Genomic DNA, 20747 nt, shown 5'->3' with positions numbered 1-20747 from the left:
TACAGGCTCATTTTCTATAGCATGACGAAGCTGTAAAAACCGAAACAACTCATTTTTGATATAAACTAAATTCAAGCTGAAGGGACAGGAAGCCTCTTATATCACTAGAGGAGATGATCTGATGAATGTAGCAAATACCCTTTTTCTGCCAACCACTTAAACCTTGTAAATTCCCTATAGCAAGTATTATTAAAAATTTAAGAAAAAATGAGAAGCCTTTTGCCTTCAAAAATTTATTTTAAGCCATAAGAACTAATGTTAACCCATGACCGCCTGTTGACTATATACAGTACATCTGGACGGTTGTCCTTCATCTTTGCACGGATGTTTTAAAATGTCCTTGCATAGATTGCAGTTGCACACTAATTGTGCACCAGCAGGAGTGGGGGGGGGGGGGGGGGGGTTGGCTATTACTGACAGCAGGGTTCCCCATAGAGAAGGTAAGGACAGTTTTTCACAGTCTTTGCCTTTCCCATTGCTTTATAGATAGTGGTCAACGAGCGCTGTGTATATCGATCAGGAAGCGGCTATGCTGCCTCTTCCTTCAGTCCGAGTGGTCATGTGGCTGCGCAAGCTCTGTAGTGACATTGTACAGCCCTGTACAATCTCTCTGGGAGCTGTATTCTCCTGTAACTGGGAATACTATGTCACTTACAGGACAAATCAGCCAAAATAAAATGTAATGTTAAATGTCCCTCAAGGGTCTTATGTGACCTTTTGGTGGACACAAAGTGTAAAATAAAAAATAAACGTAAGGAACAAATAAATTTAAAATGAAAAATAAAACAACACTGCCACAACAGGCTTCTAGTCCCATCCCTGGCAACCAACCATCGCCTCTGATTGGCTAGCTTGGCAGGTGGGCGGGAGCAGCGGCAAATTTGAATTGCCGGAGCTCCTCTCCCCGCTCATACACGTCCGTTGAGCGGAAAGAGAGAGGAGCTCTGACTACTGTGCCATCAGGCACAAATAGGCATATTTGGGAGGTTGGGAGAGGTAGATTAGGCAGGGATAGTGAGGGAGAGTTGGGGGGAAAAAAAAGTTTTTTTATTGTGTTGTAGCACCCGGTTCGGGTGTCTGGGATCCACAGCACTCAGCTGTGTGACCCCAGACCCCCTAGGGGTGCTGCAGCTTGTACCCCCGCCCCCTTGGGGCGCAAGTGTTTTATTTTTTTTCATAAGCTGACTGTGGCTGTCACTCTTAGCGTCCAGCCACTGTTAGCGAATCGCCCACCCCACCGCTGATCAGCTTCATACCGCTGGTCAGTGTGTTTGAATCTTTTTTTTTTTCTTTTAAACTTTTTGGTAATTTCAAATATTTTTTTTTTTCTGTTAGGTGTAGGGCAAAGTACGCGAACACCCGTCCCCCACACACACGCACACTGAATAAAGTTTCCCACGCACGCGCACACACACACACTCCCGTTCGGCCCGCCGGATGTTCTCGGCCGAGGAGGCATACGTCCTGCTTGCCTCCGAATCCAAGAGCCCCAGTGAGGACGAGGATGACCCCACTTTTTTCTTGTCATCCGCGATCTCCTCATCATCTAGCGATGATGATGAGCCCCCAAGGCAGCGGAGACGCCGCCAGGCGGAGCAAGGGGACCGCCATGCCAGGGACCCTGTGGCCCACCCTAGTACGAGCAGCTTTGGGTCTCGTACTAGTTTTCCGGCCCACCAGATAAGTCCACCTGAGCCCCCTACCGGTGAACTTGCCTGGTGTACCCCAGAGCATTTTGAGCCTGTGATTCCTGATTTTGTTGGCCAATCAGGAATCCAGATTCCTACAGTGGGCTTCACTGAATATGACTATTTTAGTATTTTTTTCAACCACTTTGTGAATCTGATGGTGGAGAAAACAAACTTGTACGCCCAACAGTTCATTGCTCAACACCCGGGCTACTTTTTAGATAGGTCCGGAGGCTGGACCCTGGTCAGTGCAGCCAAGATGATGACGTTTTGGGGCCTTGTGCTGCACATGGGTCTAGCCAAAGATCACAGTGGAAGGCATTACTGGAGTGGGGACGTCCTCTACCAGACCCCACTTTACAGTACGCCCATGACACGTACCCGGTTTGAAGCCATTCGGAAATGCCTGCATTATGCAGATAATGCAGCATGTCCTCCTGAGGTGATCCTGCCTATGACCGCCTGTACAAAATCAGGCAGGTCATCGATCACTTCGGGGCCACATTTTTGGAGGCCTATGTACCTGGAAAGGAGGTTGCAGTTGATGAGTCTCTTATTGCTTTCAAGGGGAGACTCATTTTCTGCCAGTATGTTCCCTCTAAGCGGGCGAGGTATGGCGTGAAGCTGTACAAACTTTGTGAGAGTACCTCAGGTACACTTACAAGTTTCGTATGTACGAGGGGCAAGATTCCCGTATTGAACCCCCCAGAATGTTCCCCCACTCTGGGTGTTAGCGGGAAACTTGTGTGAGGCCTTATGTACCCACTGCTAGATAAGGGTTACCACCTGTACGTGGATAACTTTGATACTAGTATCCCCTTGTTCCAGTCCCTCGCCGCCAGATCCACGTCCGCTTGTGGGACAGTGCGGAAAAATCTACGCGGCCTCCCTACCCGCCCCCTCCAGGTACCTATCCCCCAGGGGTTAGACCCGTGCCCTTACCAGTGAAAACCTGTTGCTGGTCAGATATAAGGACAGCAGGGATGTCCTTGTACTGTCCACAATTCACGGTAACGGCATCATCCCTGTCCCTGTGCAACGGTCCTCAAGCCCGATTGTATCGTCGACTACAAGGAGTTGATCTCTCTGATCAAGTCCTCAAGCCATATAACGCCATGTGCAAAACGCGGGCATGGTACAAAAAAGTTGCGGTCTACTTGATACAGGTTGCCTTGTAACTCTTTTGTGATGTCCCGGAGAGCTGGCAACACAGGGAAATTCCTCCAGTTCTATGAGGCAGTCCTCAAGGCCCTGATCTTTTCTGACCGGGAAAGAGCAGGCAGTAGTACCTCGGGAACTGGAGGCGCCCGGATCGTCCCTGGCCAACAATTTCCAGGTGTGGTCCCCCATACTGGAAAGAAGGGACTGTCCCCAAAAAAGTGCAGAGTATGTCACAGGAGGAGGATACGGAAGGACACCACCACTCAGTGTTACACGTGCCCCAATCATCCGGGCCTCTGCATTAACAATTGCTTCAGGGAGTTCCATGAAGTACTACATTTTTAATCCCCTTCCCCAATTTTAATTCCATTTAACCACTGACAATCGGACAAAAATTATGGTTCTCAGACTTGAGACACTAAAACAGAAAGATTTGTTTTCTCAAAAATATTATTTTGTAAAAAAAAAAAAAAATTATACATATTAGGTTTTGCTGTGTCCGTAAGAATCTGCTCTATAAAAATACCCCATGACCTAACCCCTCAGATGAACAGGGTAAAAAAAAACTTAATTAAAACTATGCAAAAACTGCTATTTTTGGCCATATTTTCAATTTAAATCAGTTTTTTCCAGTAACAAAGCAAGGGTTAACAGCCAAACAAAACGTTATATTGATTACCCTGATCCTGCAGTTTACAGAAACACCCCATATGTGGTCGTAAACTGCTGTATGACCAAACGGCAGGGCGCAGAAGGAAAGGAACGCCATATGGTTTCTGGAAAGCAGATTTTTATGGCCTTTTTTTTCTGCACCATGTCCCATTTGAAGAACCCCTGATGCACCCCTAGAGTAGAAACTCCATAAAAGTGACCCTATCTAAGAAACTACACCCCTCAAGGTATTCAAAACTGATTTTACAAACTTTTTTAACCCTTTAGGTATTCCTCAACAGTTTATGGCAAATGGAGATGAAATTTCAGAATTTTAATTTTTGGTAACCTTGCCTCACAAAAATGTAGAGCAACCAAAAATCATATGTACCCTTAAAATAGTCCCCAAAAAACTGCCACCTTATCCCGTAGTTTCCAAAATGGGGTCACTTTTATGGAGTTTCTACTCTGGGGGTGCATCAGCGGGCTTTAAATGGGACATGGTGTAAATAAACCAGTTCAGCAAAATTTCTGCCTTCCAAAAACCACACAGTGCACCTTTCCCTCTACGTCCTACCGTGTGCCTGTACAGTAGTTAATGACCCCATATGGGTTGTTTCTGCAAACTACAGAATCAGGGCAATAAATATTGAGTTTTGTTTGGCTGTTAACCCTTGCTTTGTTATGGGACAAAATGGATTAAAATGGAAAATGTGCCCAAAAATTTTAATTCTTAAATTTCATATCCATTTGCCAATAACTCTTGTGGAACACCTAAAGGGTTAACAAAGTTTGTAAAAATCTGTTTTGAATACCTTGAGGGGTGTAGTTTCCTAGATGGGCTTACTTTTATGGTGTTTCTACTCTAGGGGTGCATCAGGGTGGCTTTAAATGGGACATGGTGTAAATAAACCAGTCCAGCAAAATCTGCCTTCCAAAAACCACACAGCACTCCTTTCCCTCTACGCCCTACTGTGTGCCCGTACAGTAGTTTACAACCACATATGGGGTGTTTCTGCAAACTACAGAATCAGGGCCATAAATATTGAGTTTTGTTTGGCTGTTAACCCTTGCTCTGTTACTGAAAAAAATTGATTAAAATAAAAAATTTGCCCAAAAATCTAAATTCTGAAAATTTTAGTCCATTTGCCATTAACCCTTGTGGAACACCTTACGGGTTAACAACATTTGTAAAATCAGTTCTAAACTTCTAAGCTTTGTAACATCCCCCAAAAATTAAATGGCATTCCCAAAATGATCCAAACATGAAGTAGACATATGGGGATTGTAAAGTAATAACTATTTTTGGAGGTATTATTATGTATTGTAGAAGTAGAGAAATTGAAACTAGGAAATTTACAATTTTTTTATAAATAAAAAATAATTTTTTAGACTCCATTTTACCAGTGTCATGAAGTACCGTATTTTTCGCCCTATAAGACGCACCGGCCCATAAGACGCACCTAGGTTTTTGAGGAGGAAAATAAGAAAATAACAATTTTGAACCAAAAGGTGTGCTTTTGGTGGGTTTTGAACTAATGGTGGTCTGTGAATGACACTATTATGGTGGATCTGTGGGTGACACTGTTATGGGGGATCTGTGGGTGACACTGTTATGGGGGATCTGTGGGTGACACTGTTATGGGGGATCTGTGGGTGACACTGTTATGGGGGATCTGTGGGTGGCACTGTTATGGGGATCTGTGGGTGGCACTGTTATGGGGGATCTGTGGGTGGCACTGTTATGGGGGATCTTTGGGTGGCACAGTTATGGGGGGATCTGTGGGTGACACATATATAGCATCTTATGCTATGTGTTATCCACAGATCCCCCCATAATAGAGTCCCTGCGGTGTGAATGACCCCCAGTACAGGGGGTGGGGGTCGCATCTGGTTTTTTTGTAATGACAGCGGGGCCCTTGCAGTGACTGTATTCTACTACACGGGCCCCGCTCACTGTATATAATCTTATCTATAATTGTAGGCATTGTTAATATATAAAAGTTCAAGGTAATCAGTGCCTGTATATCGTACTTACAAGCGCTCTTAGCAGAGAGGAGGGAGGAGGCAGGCCGGGAGGACGGGCGCTGGCAGCGTGAGTCACTACGTTTTGCGTCCACGCCGCATGCTTCATTCATAAAGTGGGCGGCGCAGGCGCGTGGCGTTGTGACTCACACTGCCAGCCGCCCGTCCTCCCGGCCTGCCTCCTCCCTCCTCTCTGCTACGAGCACTTGTAAGTATACAGGCGCTGATTACCCTGAACTTTTATATATTAACAATGCCTACAATTATAGATAAGATTATATACAGTGAGCGGGGCCCGTGTAGTAGAATACAGTCACTGCACGGGCCCCGCTGTAAATATAAAAGCAGATGCCGGTCCCCAGCCCCTCCTCCCTCTCAGCTGATACACCCACCGCGCGGCATCGCGGCGTATCACTGAAAATTCAGAAAAATGCAGCATTCGCCCTATAAGACGCACTTCTATTTCCGTCCCACTTTTGGGGGGGGGGGGGGAGTGTGTCTTATAGGGCGAAAAATACGGTACTATATGTGACGAAAAAACAATCTCAGAATGGCTTGGATAAGTCAAAGCGTTTTAAAGTTATCACCACATAAAGTGACACTGGTCAGATTTTTTAAAAATGGCCTGGTCCTTAAAGAGGACCTTTCACTTGTATAAACTATGTGAACTGAGTATGCTGCCATATAGAGCGGCACCCGGGGATCTCACTGCACTTACTATTATCCCTGGGCGCCGCTCCGTTCTCCCGTTATATGCTCCGGTACCTTTGCTCCTTAAGTTATAGTAGGCGGGTCTTCCCTTGTCCTGTGGGCGTCTCCTTTTCCTAGGCTGTAGTGCTGGCCAATCGCAGCGCACAGCTTACAGCCTGGGAGGTTTTTTTCTCCCAGGCTGTGAGCTGTGCGCTGCGATTGGCCAGCGCTGCAGCCTAGGAGAATATAAAAGTCTCGGGAAACCCCATTTAAAGAAACAGGGAAACACCTAAAAGCAAATCCCATTTTCCAACTTATGTGAGATATTTATATGCACAAAATTGTAATATTGGAGAAGCTGAACAAAATAAAGCTTAAATGGTCACTGTACTTTCACAACTTATGTTTATCTGTTACCAATGTCCTTAACAGCAAAAATATAAAACATTTTATGTAACAAAAATGCTGTCTTAACCTTTTAAAAATGCTTTAAATTGCTGGCCACTGAGGTCTCCCTTCCTGCTAAGTTGATGTCCACTGCTGGTTGTTATGTTAAGCCCTTCTATAGCAGCAGAGACACTGAGATGGTTTTCAGGAAGTGAGGGTGTGTGCTTTGTAGTCCTCCATTACATAGAGCTCAAAGACCGCTGAATGCGTGGGTGGTGGCAGGTCATGTTCCAGGGGTTAAAAATTGCATAGCTGATGCGCTTTCTCGTTTCCAGTGGGAGCGTTTTCAGATGCTAGTGCCAGAGGCAGAGGAGTTCCCCCTCTCCTGCCCGACCTGTTTTTGGGACCTGCTGGAGGAATGGTAGCAAGGTTGATATGGTCTTCATTGGCCCTGAATATGTGGGACGCATACGGTAGGGTGTGGGGCTATTGGGAACGTTGGTGTAACACATTAGGTGTTGATGTGGATGCTGCGGGCGGTGACGTAGAGCCAACCATGTTACTGTTTTTAGGTCACTTCAAGGATGAAGGTTGGTCCATAGCGAAGCTGAACAGGTTGGTGGCAGGTGTGGCTTTCGGTTGTCGCTTACGAGGCTTGCCGGATGTCATTAAGCGTTTTTTAGTGGCTCAGGCATTAAAGGGCTGGAGGCATCAAAAGAATAGTGAGATTGATAGGCGCCCGGTTTCGTTTGCATTGTTGTTGGATTTAGGCATACATGCAGGGACGGTTTGCAAGTCAGGTTTTGAATTGGCGTCATTTAGGCTGGCCTTCTCTTTGGCCTACTTTGGGGCTCTGCGTCTAGGGGAATTAGTCAGCGGGAGTGTTCGGAGACCGGGTGGTTTGTTCCAGGAGGACGTTGACCTCTATTAGGACAGGGTGAAGCTTAGGGTGCAGGATTGTACTATACACAGTGCCAGGTTGTGTTTTTTTTTTTTTTTTTTTTAATAGTATCTTTTTATTAATTGATTTAACAAAAAGCATAACAGCACATCGATACAGACAATCATCAATCGAGTCCAGTACAAATCATAGATATGGGAATAATCATGACCGCTCCTCATGACCCGCATTCGGGTCTGAAGAAAATATCCGGTTGAGGAGAAACCATACCCAACACACTATGCTTTAAGGCTAGTAAGAGGTACTGCACACTCACACACTCAGTCACACACACCTTCATTGGTCGGAAACAAACAGTCCAACATCTATGGTACCAAAGTTTGAGCTCCAATCCATGGGTCCCATATCTCCATGAAGCGGTCAGGGATCCCTCTTTTCTCATACACAAATTTATATAGTTCAAGATCAGCATTAACTAAACGCACCCATTGTTGCAGCGTAGGAAACTTAGGATTTTCCAGTTAAGAAGGATAACCTTCCTAGCATAATATAGGAGTATTCTATACAGCTTTCTGCCAAATTTAGTGGGAACGATCTCATTAACTACCCCCAACAAACCAGTGAGCTCAGTACATACATTAGGAAAGCCCAGTTTATCATTCAAATATTTATGAACCTCCTCCCAGAAGCTATGGATAATCGGACACTGCCAAACCATATGTAAAAAATAACCATTTTCATGTCCACATCTAGTGCAGTGAGGGTTTGGCAATTTCCCCATTTTAAATAACCTCGCAGGAGTATAATAAATCCTATGGAGCCACTTAACCTGAATCAATTGATCCCTAGCACCTACCACTGTAGATCTCCATGTACAGCTAACTTCTTTAACATGTGCATCTTCTAGATCTCCAATATCCCTTTTCCATCTAACAAACGCTCTATCTATGGGGGAGTCCTGCAACGACATCAGGGACGCATACAGGGTCGACACAGGTTTGACCAAAGGAACCCTCCTAACCGCCGCCTCAATGGGACCACACTTCAGATTTAAAGGTCCTCTACCAAACTGAGCCTGACAGGCATGTCTGAGTTGAAAGTATCTGAATAAACAGCGCTGGGGCAAATTAAATTCTTGTTTCAAACTAGCAAAGGGACTAAAGAGGCCCTTGTCATATAACTGGGTAAGGTAACGCACCCCCCTCTGAGGCCAGAATTCAAACTCTATTAAGGAGAACATCTCCGGAAGCATCCCGTTTCTCCACAAAGGCAAATATGGTGACCAAATGATATCCTTCTCTTCAGGGTTACATCTCTGCCCCCATTTTACCCACATCTGCACCACAGCAGCCATCGATTGTGTGTAGTGTCCTGTAGATCTAGCCCCCCTCCTATACACCAGGTTCGTAAGTGCCTCATAAGACCCCAACAAAGCAGCCTCTAACACTACTGCCGGATTACCCGAGTCGGCCCTTACCCACCATGCCGCATAGCTCAGCTGAACCGCCACGTAATACATATACAGGTTTGGTAAGGCAAGCCCTCCCCGCAGGCAAGACGCCTGGAGGGTAGATCTCGCTATTCTGGGAGAAGACTTGTTCCAAAGAAAGGGAGCAATCACTCTATCTAAAGTAGCAAAATGCCTTTTGGGGAGCAACACTGGGGCAGCAGGTTGTGCTATGTGGTATGGATAAAGGTCAACCGGGCAGTGGGAAGATTCATGTTAAGGAATGGTGCCGTGGTTGTGCGCCATGCTGAGTTGGAACAAGGCTCTGGAGCGTTTTGGCGGAGTGATGGAGAGCATCTAAATACGATCAGTATGGATCTGTGGAACTTGGGTTTGCAAGGAGGCATTGAAACAGCATAAGGAATTTGGAGGGACACTCATGCTTAAGGTCTCAAGCACGGGCATTCTTGGCGGTGGGAGGTCCTCGAAATTGGTGGAATAACAGGTTATGGAGGATGGGAGGGCTCCATGGTTGCAGCTTGACTCCCATGGTTGGTATTTGCGGGGCTGGGGTTTTAGGTCCATCAGTGGTGCCACCGAGCTGGCGCTCATCGGCTGGGGGCAAAAGATGGAGTACCCCGCGGATTAAGGTTTTGTATATTAAACATTTTGGGGCTTCGAGGACCTCCCTCGCCATTAATACGTTTTATATGTTATACATATGTTGGGGGGAGAATGTTGTCATATGCCGTTGCATATGGATTGGTTATTATATATTTTCAAGGAAAGTTTTAATTTATGTATTAATAAACGGCTGCTGTGGCCAGTTCATTCCAACCTGGTGTATGTGTCGTTATTCGGGGGTATGGTGGGGGGTAGGCTTGTGAGTGAGCACGATAGCCCATACCAGCGTCAAGTGTGGCTGGACTAGAGGGCGTAGCCTGCGGGGAGGCCCGGCATGACGCAGGTGGGGCGTCATCGAACTCCTGCCAGGTCAGGATTGGGGGGTTCAAAAGTGAGGGGTGGATTAAGGAAGGGGGGCTTTTAAATAGGGGTGGCAAGAGAGAGGTGGCAGCCATTTTAGGAAAAGATAGGGCAGACAGGGATAATATATCAAGCAGCTACCACTCACCCTCCCTAAATAATTATTGTTTCTAGTCATTGTTATTATTGTCTGTGGTTGGAGGAGGTTGTTTTTTGTTTTTCAGGTCACAGCAGAAGGGAGTACAAGTTTAGAGTTACGGCAGTCTAGGTGGCGGAAGGTCCTCGGAGTTGGTGGAATAACAGGTTATGGAGGATGGGAGGGCTCCATGGTTGGGGCTGGACTCCCATGGTTGGTATTTGCAGAACTGGGGTTTTAGGTCAATCAGTGGTGCCTCCGAGCTGGCGCTTATCGGCTGGGGGGAAAAAATGGAGTATCCCGCGGTTTAAGGTTTCCTATATTAAACATTTTGGGGCTTTGAGGACCTCCCTCGTCATTAATAGGTTTTATATGTTATACATGTTGGGGGGGAGAATGTTGTCATATGCCGTTGCATATGGGTTGGGTATTAGATATTTTCAAGGAAAGTTTTAATTTATGTATTAACACACGGCTGCTGTGGCCAATTCATTCCAACCTGGTGTATGTGTCATTATTCGGGGGTATGGTCGGGGATCGGCTTGTGAGTGAGCACAATAGCCCATACCAGCGTCATGTGCTTCACTGCGCACACAGCCTCTGCAAAGTAAATAGTCTATAGATTTAAACTGTTATCCCCTCTTTTTTATTCTGGACATACTGTAATATAGCAAAGCACATACAAGCATGACAAAGAGATGGACTTTCTCCTCAATGCATGTGTATTACTGGCAGACTTCATAGCTACAGACCTGCCCGCAGGTCTCCAGTGAACTACATTGAGGATGCTGTATGTACTGGGCTGTCAAACAAAAAAAGGAAGGAGCACTAAAACATCTTTCTAGGCCAAGAAGACCATATATATCACCAACCATGCCTTATTTTCTGCTTCAGCTTACTAACAACATGCACCAGATTGAGTAAATAATAGGCTGTTACATTAAGGTTCCATTCAAACATCCATATGTGTTTTGCGGATCCACAAAACACGGACACCGGCAATGTGCGTTCCGCATTTTGCGGACCGCACATTGCCGGCACTATAATAGAAAAAGCCTAATCTTGGCCGCAATTGCAATAGGACATGTTTTTTCAGGAACGGAATTGCGGACCCCGGAAGTGCGGATCCGCATTTCTGGATCCGGGCAGCACATCGTACGGCCCCATAGAAATGAATGGGTCTGCAATTCCATTCCGCAAAATGCGAAACAGAATTGCGAACGTGTGACTGGAGACTATAAGTGAAATAGATACTGTAAATCCAGATAGGTTAAAGACAGGGGCAAAGCTATAAGGGAAGCGGCTGCTTTGGGGCCCAAACTGAGAAGGGACCCACCCAGGAGGAGGACTAAAAGATTTTATTGTCAGGACCCCCTCAACAACATTATAAAATTACATTATATACATAGACAGTGTAGGAAATAGATGGAGCGGCTAAAATGCCTCGTCTGAGAGAGCAATTTTGACTAGCTGTTCAAAAATTTGCTGTGGGACCCAGTCATTTCTAGTTATGCCACTGGTTAAAGAAGATATATTACTGAGACCAAATAGATCCAAGGCCAGTTAACCTCAAAGCTGAAAAGCAAACCAAAGACCTATATCAAATGACCTCTCCAGAATTTTACTGAAAAGTCAATGGCGTAACTAGAAATAACTGAGCCCCGCAGCAAATTTTTGAACAGGGCTGCCCCCCACCAGAAACTTCTTAGCAAAACTCTCCGCTTGTGCAACGCTCACTTCTGTGGCTTATAAAGATTGCTCTCTCAGACGAGGCCCTGCAAACAAAGTCTGCTTCCTACAGTGTCACTGTATATAATGTCATTGTATAATACTGTTGAGGGGGCCCTGATAATAAAATATTTTAGTCCTTATTCTGGGTGGGCCCCTTCCGAGTTCAGCCACAAAGCAGCAGCTTCCCCCTGCTTCCCCTATAGCTGATCTTTGTATTTTTTGCTTTAGCATAGATATTGTTGTAACGATCAGGTATGTGTGTATTTTCTGTATCTTGGTGTTTTGGGGGCTTCTAAAGAACTTACTAGTTCCCCATACAAATAGTTTAAAATCACAATGAATTAACAATTTAACTATTGCACTTAAAGGCTATGTACACCTTTGCGGGGCATTGATTTTTATTATTATTGCATTGTGCTTATTTTGAGCAAAAATCTTTTTTTATTGGTTTATAATTCTTTTTTGTCTACAGAGCTGAGATACTGTAGTAGCAGCCTGTGGTCTTTTCCGTCATCTGGGGAGCAGATGGACTCCTTATCTCTGCTCATTATAGCTCAGTTCTTATCTTACTGATAAGAATGTGGCTTAAATAAGTGTTTGCGACCTCTTAGTAGTTTAGAGAGAAGATTATTAGATGACCGTCACAAAGTGAACGTGAAAGTACCAGTCACACAGTTAGAAAAACTGTTAACCCTTTGTGACAGTATGGCTCAATATTTTTTTTAATAAAGGCCAATAGAAAATATGATTTTTTGCCAAAAATTAGTAAAAGGCAAGTGCCAAGGTAGTATTTACTGTGTAAGCATAGGATTCATAGTGTTGAGTGGACATTTCTGGAAGTTTTAGCCTTTTATTATGTTATTTCTTGGTTTTACTCTTTGGTCTATTACATATCTCTAAGTGACTGTCACAATTTGCCTGACTAGCTTTTACTGATTCATGATAAAATGACAACCAAACCCTCCTTAAAAAACTATGACAGAATAAAGAATTGTGAACTGAAGAGCAGTTGGCTTTATTAGGATTCCTCCGGTGTTCGTCGCTCTTAGTCACAGCTGATGAATTCTTGGAAGTCCAGGGGAGCTATTTTTCCAGCATGCAGGTACAGGGTATTAGACCATACGCGTTTCGGGGTTCTTTGAGTGACCCCTTCCTCCTGGAAATGCAGCCACTCAGACAGCCTGGAACCTCACCCCGCAGGAGTCCAGAAGATTTTCAAATACAGTGCCAGGGTATGAAGAAAATATCTCATAAGCAATAACTCATCTCTGATACAACTCACGTATTATTAATTCGGATCATTGTATTCCGCGTGATGTGGGCATAGTAGGGGGTCTAAACATCCCATTCCTGATAGCCAGAATTTCCACATAACCAGTATCTCACCTTCTGGGACAACCACACCGGTCATGTGTGGTATCAAAATCAGCCGGATATAATATACTTTATTAAAACTTGTTGGGTCCCGAATATCCATCAGTGTGGACGGGAAACCATGTTTTACAAATATTTTTTTTATGTCTACCAGCTGAGTAAGAGAGGTGGAGCATGCACAGGTAATGAGGGCCATCCCAAAAGGCTGGGACAGAATAGGAGGGAGACTCCTCTCAGCTCCACCCTCTGCTGAATGGGGATAAAAATTAACTACTGGGAACATTTCTTTTGACACAATTTGGGGATCCGATCAGCATTGGGTTGTGCTCCACTTTCCTTCTGTCCCCGGAAACCAGAAGGAACTCCGACCACACAATTCGTTGAGTAAAAACCTTTCTGTTTTTTATCCTTTTATTTTTATACTGTTTTGTGCACGTTTATGTATGTCTTATTTCTTTAAACTTTTTGTAACTAAGTACTGTACCTTTTTAGTACATTAAAGCACATATTAAATGCTTTTGACTTGTGCCCTGAACGAGCCCAGTAACCTACATTTTATTAATTGTATGAGTGCGGTTTGAGTTACCGTGTATTTGCTTGCTTGCTTGCAAGTGGGGCGCTGTGGGGTTTTCTATGAGCCCTTAATTAATCGGTGTATTGATTTAAATGCCATAGATGGTGGCAGCGTGTTGGGGAACATGAGAGGCTGTGTCAGGGTGTGATCGAGGCTCAATCTGAGGCCTGTGTGTAGGGGCGCAAGAGATTTAGTGCGTCAAATAGATCGACCCTTGGCAGTTGCACCTGTGTCACGTGATTGTCAATGCAACCCTCTTCTCCCACTCTTCACACACTGATAGCAACACCGCAGGAGAAATGCTAGCACAGGCTTCCAGTATCCGTAGTTTCAGGTGCTGCACATCTCGTATCTTCACAGCATTTCTCCTGCGGTGTTGCTATCAGTGTGTGAAGAGTGGGAGAAGAGGGTTGCATTGACAATCCAACACAATGGGCAGCACATTGAACACATTTTATAAGTGGTCAGAAACTTGTAAATAACTCATGAAAGAATAAAGTTACGTTAAAACCATTGTTTTTCTTGGGAAATTCCCAATAAGTTTGATTTGTCACATGACCCTCTTTCTATTGAAAAAACAAAAGTTGGATTCAAAATGGCTGACTTCAAAATGGCCGCCATGGTCACCACCCATCTTGAAAAGTTTCCCCCTCACATATACTAATGTGCCACAAACAGGAAGTTAATATCACCAACCATTCCCATTTTATTAAGGTGTATCCATATAAATGGCCCACCCTGTACACTGTACACTGCATGTGGTGTGTTATTCATTATACACTATGAGGGGCTGGAGGTGTTATACTATATACATCAATTAAACAAATCTGATCCAGATAAATGAAGGGTATTAGGTCCTTCTAAAAAAAAACTGTCAGCCGTACAGCTAACAGCACCCAAATTATATTTATCCTATAACCTGTAATTTAAAAAAAAACACTCTTCATTTTATTAAAAATTCTTTGACCACTATAAACCCAACTAGCTATCATAGTGTAATATTCTGTTTGTTCACTCCTGCAAAATGGATGCAGTTATGTGCACTTTCACCACTAATTCCTTATCTATTGCTTCCTTTTCATTTATAAATCCCATTGATTGTGCAGTTTAGTTATCAGCACTGACGATAGCTGTCTTCTAAAATCGCTTCATACATTGCCCTGAAAATGTTTTGCTAGATCCCTGGCGTCCTCAGGGGTATATGGGCAATGACACTATTAAAATGGCATCATTTTCTTTAATATTTACCAGAAAAAAATAAACATGGGGCGCAATGTGAAAGAGGCGATGGTCAGGGCAAATAGAGTAAGGGGGCCCAAAATGGGTAAACCGCCCGGGCCTATGATACACTTACTCTGCCAGATTATGACTTACAGCTAATGGAAAAAAAAAAAAGTATCTCAGAAAATTAGAATAATGTGAAAAATGTCAATATTGCAGACTCTAGGTGTCACACTCTAATCAGCTACTCAACACAAAACACCTTCAAAGGTTTCCCGAGTCTTTAAATAGTCCCTCAGTCTGGTTCAGTAGGCTACACAATCATAGTGAAGACTGCTGACTTGACAGTTGTCCAGAAGACAGTCATTGACTCCTTCCACATAGAGGGTAAGCCACAAAACGTCTCTGCTAAAAAAGCTGGCTGTTCACAGAGGGCTGTACCCAAGCATATTAATGGACAGTTGAGTGGAAGAAAAAATTGTGGTAGAAAAAGGTGCACAAGCAACAGGGATAACCATAGCATTGAAAGCATTGTCAAGAAAAGGTTATCCAAGAATTTGGAGGAGATTCCCAAGAAGTTGGCTGCAGTTGGGAGTTAGTGCTTCAAGAGCCACCACACACAGACTTATCCAGAACATGGGCTACAACTGTCACATTTATTGCGTCAAGCCACTCATGACCCAGCGACAATGTCAGAAGCATCTTACCTGGGCTAAGCAGAAAAAGAACTGGACAGCTGCCCAATGGTCCATAGTCTTGTTTTCCGATTAAAGTTAATTTTGCATTTCACTTATAAATCAAGGTCCCAGAGTCTGGAGGAAGAGTGGAGAGGCACACAATCCAAGATGCTTTTGGTCCACTGTGAAGTTTCCACAGGCAGTGATGGTTTGGGGTGCCATGTCATATGCTGGTGTTGGTCCACTACAAAGTCAGCGCAGCTGTCTACCTGAAAATGTTAAAGCATTTCATGCTTCCCTCTGCTGACAAGCTTTATGGAGATGCTGATTTCATATTTAAGCAGAAATTTGCACCTACTCACACTGCCAAAAGTAACAATACCTGGTTTAATAAACACAGTATCACTGTGCTTGATTGGCCAGCAAACTTGCCTGACCTAAACCCCATAGAGAATTTATGGGGTATTGTCAAGAGGAAGATGAGAGACACCAGACTCAACAATGAAGATAAGCTGAAGGCTGTTATCAAAGCAACCTGGGCTTCCATAACAGTGTGGGCAGCGTACACATCTGGAAAAGCATTATTAATGCTGAACAGTATACAGAGGTTTTAGAACAACATATTGTATGCTCCCATCCAGACGTCTCTTTCAGGGAAGAGTTTGCATATTTCAGTAAGACAATTTTAAACCACATACTGCATCCATCACAACAGCATGGCTTTACAGAAGAAGAGTCTGGGTGCTGAACTGGCCTGTCTGCAGTCTAGACCTTTCATTACTAGAAAACATTTGGCACATCATGAAACAAAAAATCCAGCAAAGAAGACTCAGTACTGTTGAGCAGCTAGAATCCTATATCAGACAACAATAGGACAACATTCCTCTCCCAAATCTCCAGCAATTGGTCTCTTCACTTCCCAGACTGTTGTTAAAATAATAGGAGATGCTGCACAATGGTAGACATGGCACGTCCCAACTTTTTAGAGATGCATTGCTGCCATCAAGTTCTAAATGAGTTAATTTTTATTACTGAAATGGTAAAATGTCTCTGTCATAAACGTACCTGTCTGAGCTCCAGCTATGTGATCTTCAGCCTCGGCACGGCCGCACCGGGAGAAACACACAACTGAGCTATTCCACCCTGGTGATGCAACAGCATCCTTAGACCTCTTTCACACTACCGTTTTTTTTCCCCGTTTTGTGGGCCGTTTTTGGCGTTCCATATACAAAATGTACTCCGTATGCATTCCGTTTCCGTATTTCAGTTTTTCCATTCCGTTGAAAGATAGAACATGTTCTATTATTGCCCGCAAATCACGTTCCGTGGCTCCATTCAAGTCAATGGGTCCGCAAAAAAAACTGAACACATACGGAAATGCATCCGTATGTCTTCCGTATCCGTAACGTTTTGGCGGGAAATGTTATGCCCAGCCCAATTTTTTCTATGGAATTACTGTATACACTATATGCCATACGGAAAAACAGAATGGAAAAACGGAACGGAAACAAAAAAGCGGAACAACGGATCCGTGAAAAACGGACCGCAAAACATTGAAATAGCCATCCGATGTGAAAGAGCCCTAAAAACAGGATGCAATGCTCTGTTTCTCCCTTCCACTGCCTGGGGGAGATTAGCAGTGGGCTGATTGCTCATATGCTCTGTTCCTGTGTGCTAGTGTTTCAGACTAAAAATGGAGAGCCTACCAGGTGCTAATCCAGGGACTTTTAAAGAGGACCTGTCCCCACTCCTTACATTCTTGTTTTAACAGCTTCAGGCATTCCCCATTTAATAATAATTCTGGAACATCTATTCTTATGTCTCTATGTTGTGCCATTCCTTTATTATTTGTACCAGGAGTTATGAATTAATTGCTATTAGCCTTCAATAAGGTTACAGAGGGGAGTTAACAAGTTGGGAGGGGGTGTACCTGCACAGACTGAAAATGGCAGCATTGATTGGATAGAGAAAGTCTGTGCAGGTACAACCCCCCCCCCCCCCCCATTACCCCCCCCCCCCCCCCCATGACTTATGTCAGGCTGATTGGGTTAAAATGGCATACTTGACGTGTTAAAAGGAGGGTGATGCTTGAAATCATTGTTCTTCCATTGTTAACCATGGTGGCCTGCAAAGAAACGCGTGCAGCCATCATTGCATAAAAATGGCTTCACAGGAAAGGATATTGTGGCTACTAAGATTGCACCTCAATCAAAAATGTATAGAATCATCAAGAACTTCAAGGAAAGAGGTTCAATTCTTGTTAAGAAGGCTTCAGGGCAAGCAAGAAAGTCCAGCAAGCGCCAGGATCGTCTCTTAAAGAGGATTCAGCTACAGGATCGGAGTGCCACCAGTGCAGAGCTTGCTCAGGAATGGCAGCAGGCAGGTGTGAGCGCATCTGTACGCACAGTGATGCAAAGACTTTTGGAAGATGGCCTGGTGTCAAGAAGGGCAGTAAAAGGACACTTCTCTTAAATCTCTTTTAAAAAAATCAGGGACAGATTGATCTCTGCAGAAAATATGGTGAATGGACTGCTGAGGACTGGGGCAAAGTCATATTCTCCTCTGAAGCCTCTTTCCCATTGTTTGGGGCATCAGGAAAAAGGCTTGTCCGGAGAAGAAAAGGTGAGTGCTACCATCAGTCCTGTGTCATGCCAACAGTAAAGCATCCTGAGACCATTCATGTGTGGGGTTGCTTCTCATCCATGGGAGTGGGCTCACTCACAATTTTGCCCCAAAACACAGCCATGAATAAAGAATGATACCAAAACACCCTCCAACAGCAACTCCTTCCAACAATCAAACAACAGTTTGGTGAAGAACAATGCATTTTCCAGCACGATGAAGCACCGTGCCATAAGGCAAAAGTGATAACTAAGTGGCTCGGGGACCAAAACGTTGACATTTTGGGTCCATGGCCTGGAAACTCCACAGATCTTAATCCCATTGAGAACTTGTGGTCAATACTCAAGAGGCAGGTGGACAAAGAAAAACCCACTAATTCTGACTAACTCCAAGAAGTGATTATGAAAGAATGGGTTGCTATCAGTCAGGAATTGGCCCAGAAGTTGATTGAGAGCATGCCCAGTCGAATTGCAGAGGTCCTAAAAAAGAAGGGCCAACACTGCAAATACTGACTCTTTGCATAAATGTCATGTAATTGTCGATAAAAGCCTTTGAAACGTATGAAGTGCGTGTAATTATATTTCACTACATCACAGAAACAACTGAAACAAAGATCTAAAAGCAGTTTAGCAGCAAACTTTGTGAAAACTAATATTTGTGTCATTCTCAAAACTTTTGGCCACGACTGTACTATATGATGTCAAAATTTACATTTTTTACATCAATCATGGTATAACCCCTTTATGGGAGATTTATCAGAACTGGTGTAAAAGATAACTGGCTTAGTTGCCCATAGCCACCAATCAGATTCCAGCTTTTATTTTTCGGAACTCCTTTGGAAAATGAAAGGTGGTATCTGATTGGTTCCTATGGGAAACTAAACTAGGTTTCCTTACGCCCTTAGTGAACACATTAAGGATGTAATGAAGGCTAGGTCAGTACTTGTCCACAAACCAACTGCTCCTGAAGGTAATGCTAACATTACATACATGATTTTCAATGATTTAAATAATGACCTGTCCTTTCTCCTGAAACATCTGCTTTAGTGAATACTGGCGTTCCCCATAAAATTCTGGAGCATCATTCCTTACAACTCTAGGCTGTTATTCCTCCTGGAAATGTATAAAATAAAGAAGGTGTTACCACTCCCCTTGTGTCCCACCACACTAAGACACTGATCAGTCAGTGCTAAAGAGTTGCACCCAGTTATTAGTTTATGCATGCATTTCCAAGAGTGATAAAAGAGGAACAGCCCTATGCAAAGTTCTAAGAAAAAGTGCCCCAACATTGTTATTTTATGGGGAATACAAGCATTTGCTAAACCAGGCATATCAGTATAGTGGCCATATCTTCTCCAAAATGACAACTTTGGAGCAATATGTTTGATAATTTACAAAACAAGGCAAATTATCAAACTTGTTCATTACATATTATCAGATACATTTTTCCATATAAAAAAAAACACTAGTATGAGTTCCATCGGAGGATAAGCAGGGATAATATTAGCAAAATCATAAAAAATATAGAAGAATAGGATATTCCTACCTTCATTGCTGCGCATCCGGGCAAGTGATATGTGTTGTAGCAATACACTTATGTTACTAGCAGCATAGCCTTACGCTTATCTTAAGTAATCGAGATGAACAAATACATTTTTCCCACGGGCAATTGCTAAAAGAAATTTATAACCCTTGCCAAATGCACTCTGACAAAAATATTTTCTCACGGAAATAGATCAGTGCGAGATCTTTCCCATTGGAGCCACTGAAAAAGGAGGAAATGAAAACGTACATACATAGCTTTTATTTAATAATGCTGTGCACACAGTATATTACCACAGAATTCTGGTGGACATTAGCAGTTGTAGTAAATTCCCATAATGACACAAAGCTGCTGACATTTTTACTGTGTTTCCTTAGTTGTTTTTTTGTCATTTAAAAGCTGGGTCAGACTGGGATTCCAAGGGTGCACCAGACAAAATTATTCTCAGGGCCCATCCCCCATACCATCAATAAAGTGCAATATGTTTCGATATAAAGAAATAGACCCTAGTGGCAAGTTATTGGCTCCAAAGGAAGCTAGGAATAGTTTTTTTTAGGTCCCACTGTGGTATCAGAGCCTAGGCCCTATGGTACTCTAATGAGCCAGTCCAACGCTGATTAAAAACCATTAAATATGTACTATTGGCGCACTTAACAAAATACATTAGGAAAAGCTTTGCAGACTTTTCCTTTTCACTTGGTATGAATACTTATTAAATGTGCTTTTTTTTTTTTTTTTTTAAAGACAAGGAGAGCACTTCATAGGTAGGGCTGTCATATGCAGAGATGGGTCCTTACAGAAGAGCTTCTCACTTTCAGACTGATTTATTTCAAGTTGTCCAGACACAACTTTGGTCTGATGAGGGGCTGGTGCGGCCCTGAAACACGTTAGTTGAAATAACAACTTGAAATAAATCAATTTACATCTAAGGGCCCA

At 43.6% G+C, this 20747-nt stretch overlaps 1 long non-coding RNA gene across 6 annotated transcripts in view; it reads right to left on the bottom strand.

The window, feature by feature from the left end:
- LOC122934283 overlaps positions 1-20747 on the bottom strand; it is an 898769-nt gene that overhangs the window by 703214 nt on the left and 174808 nt on the right. Inside the window, exon 1 of one of the 6 annotated variants that reach the window (XR_006388649.1) lies at positions 19815-19878. The exons of the other annotated variants lie outside the window; for them this stretch is intronic. This is a non-coding gene — a long non-coding RNA (uncharacterized LOC122934283). Of the gene's footprint in view, positions 1-19814; positions 19879-20747 lie in introns of those variants that run through there. 6 annotated transcript variants of the gene reach the window in all.

This window comes from Bufo gargarizans, chromosome 4 (genome assembly GCF_014858855.1).
Source record: "Bufo gargarizans isolate SCDJY-AF-19 chromosome 4, ASM1485885v1, whole genome shotgun sequence".
NCBI classification, from domain to species: domain Eukaryota; kingdom Metazoa; phylum Chordata; class Amphibia; order Anura; family Bufonidae; genus Bufo; species Bufo gargarizans.
This window is presented reverse-complemented; position numbering and strand designations above follow the sequence as displayed.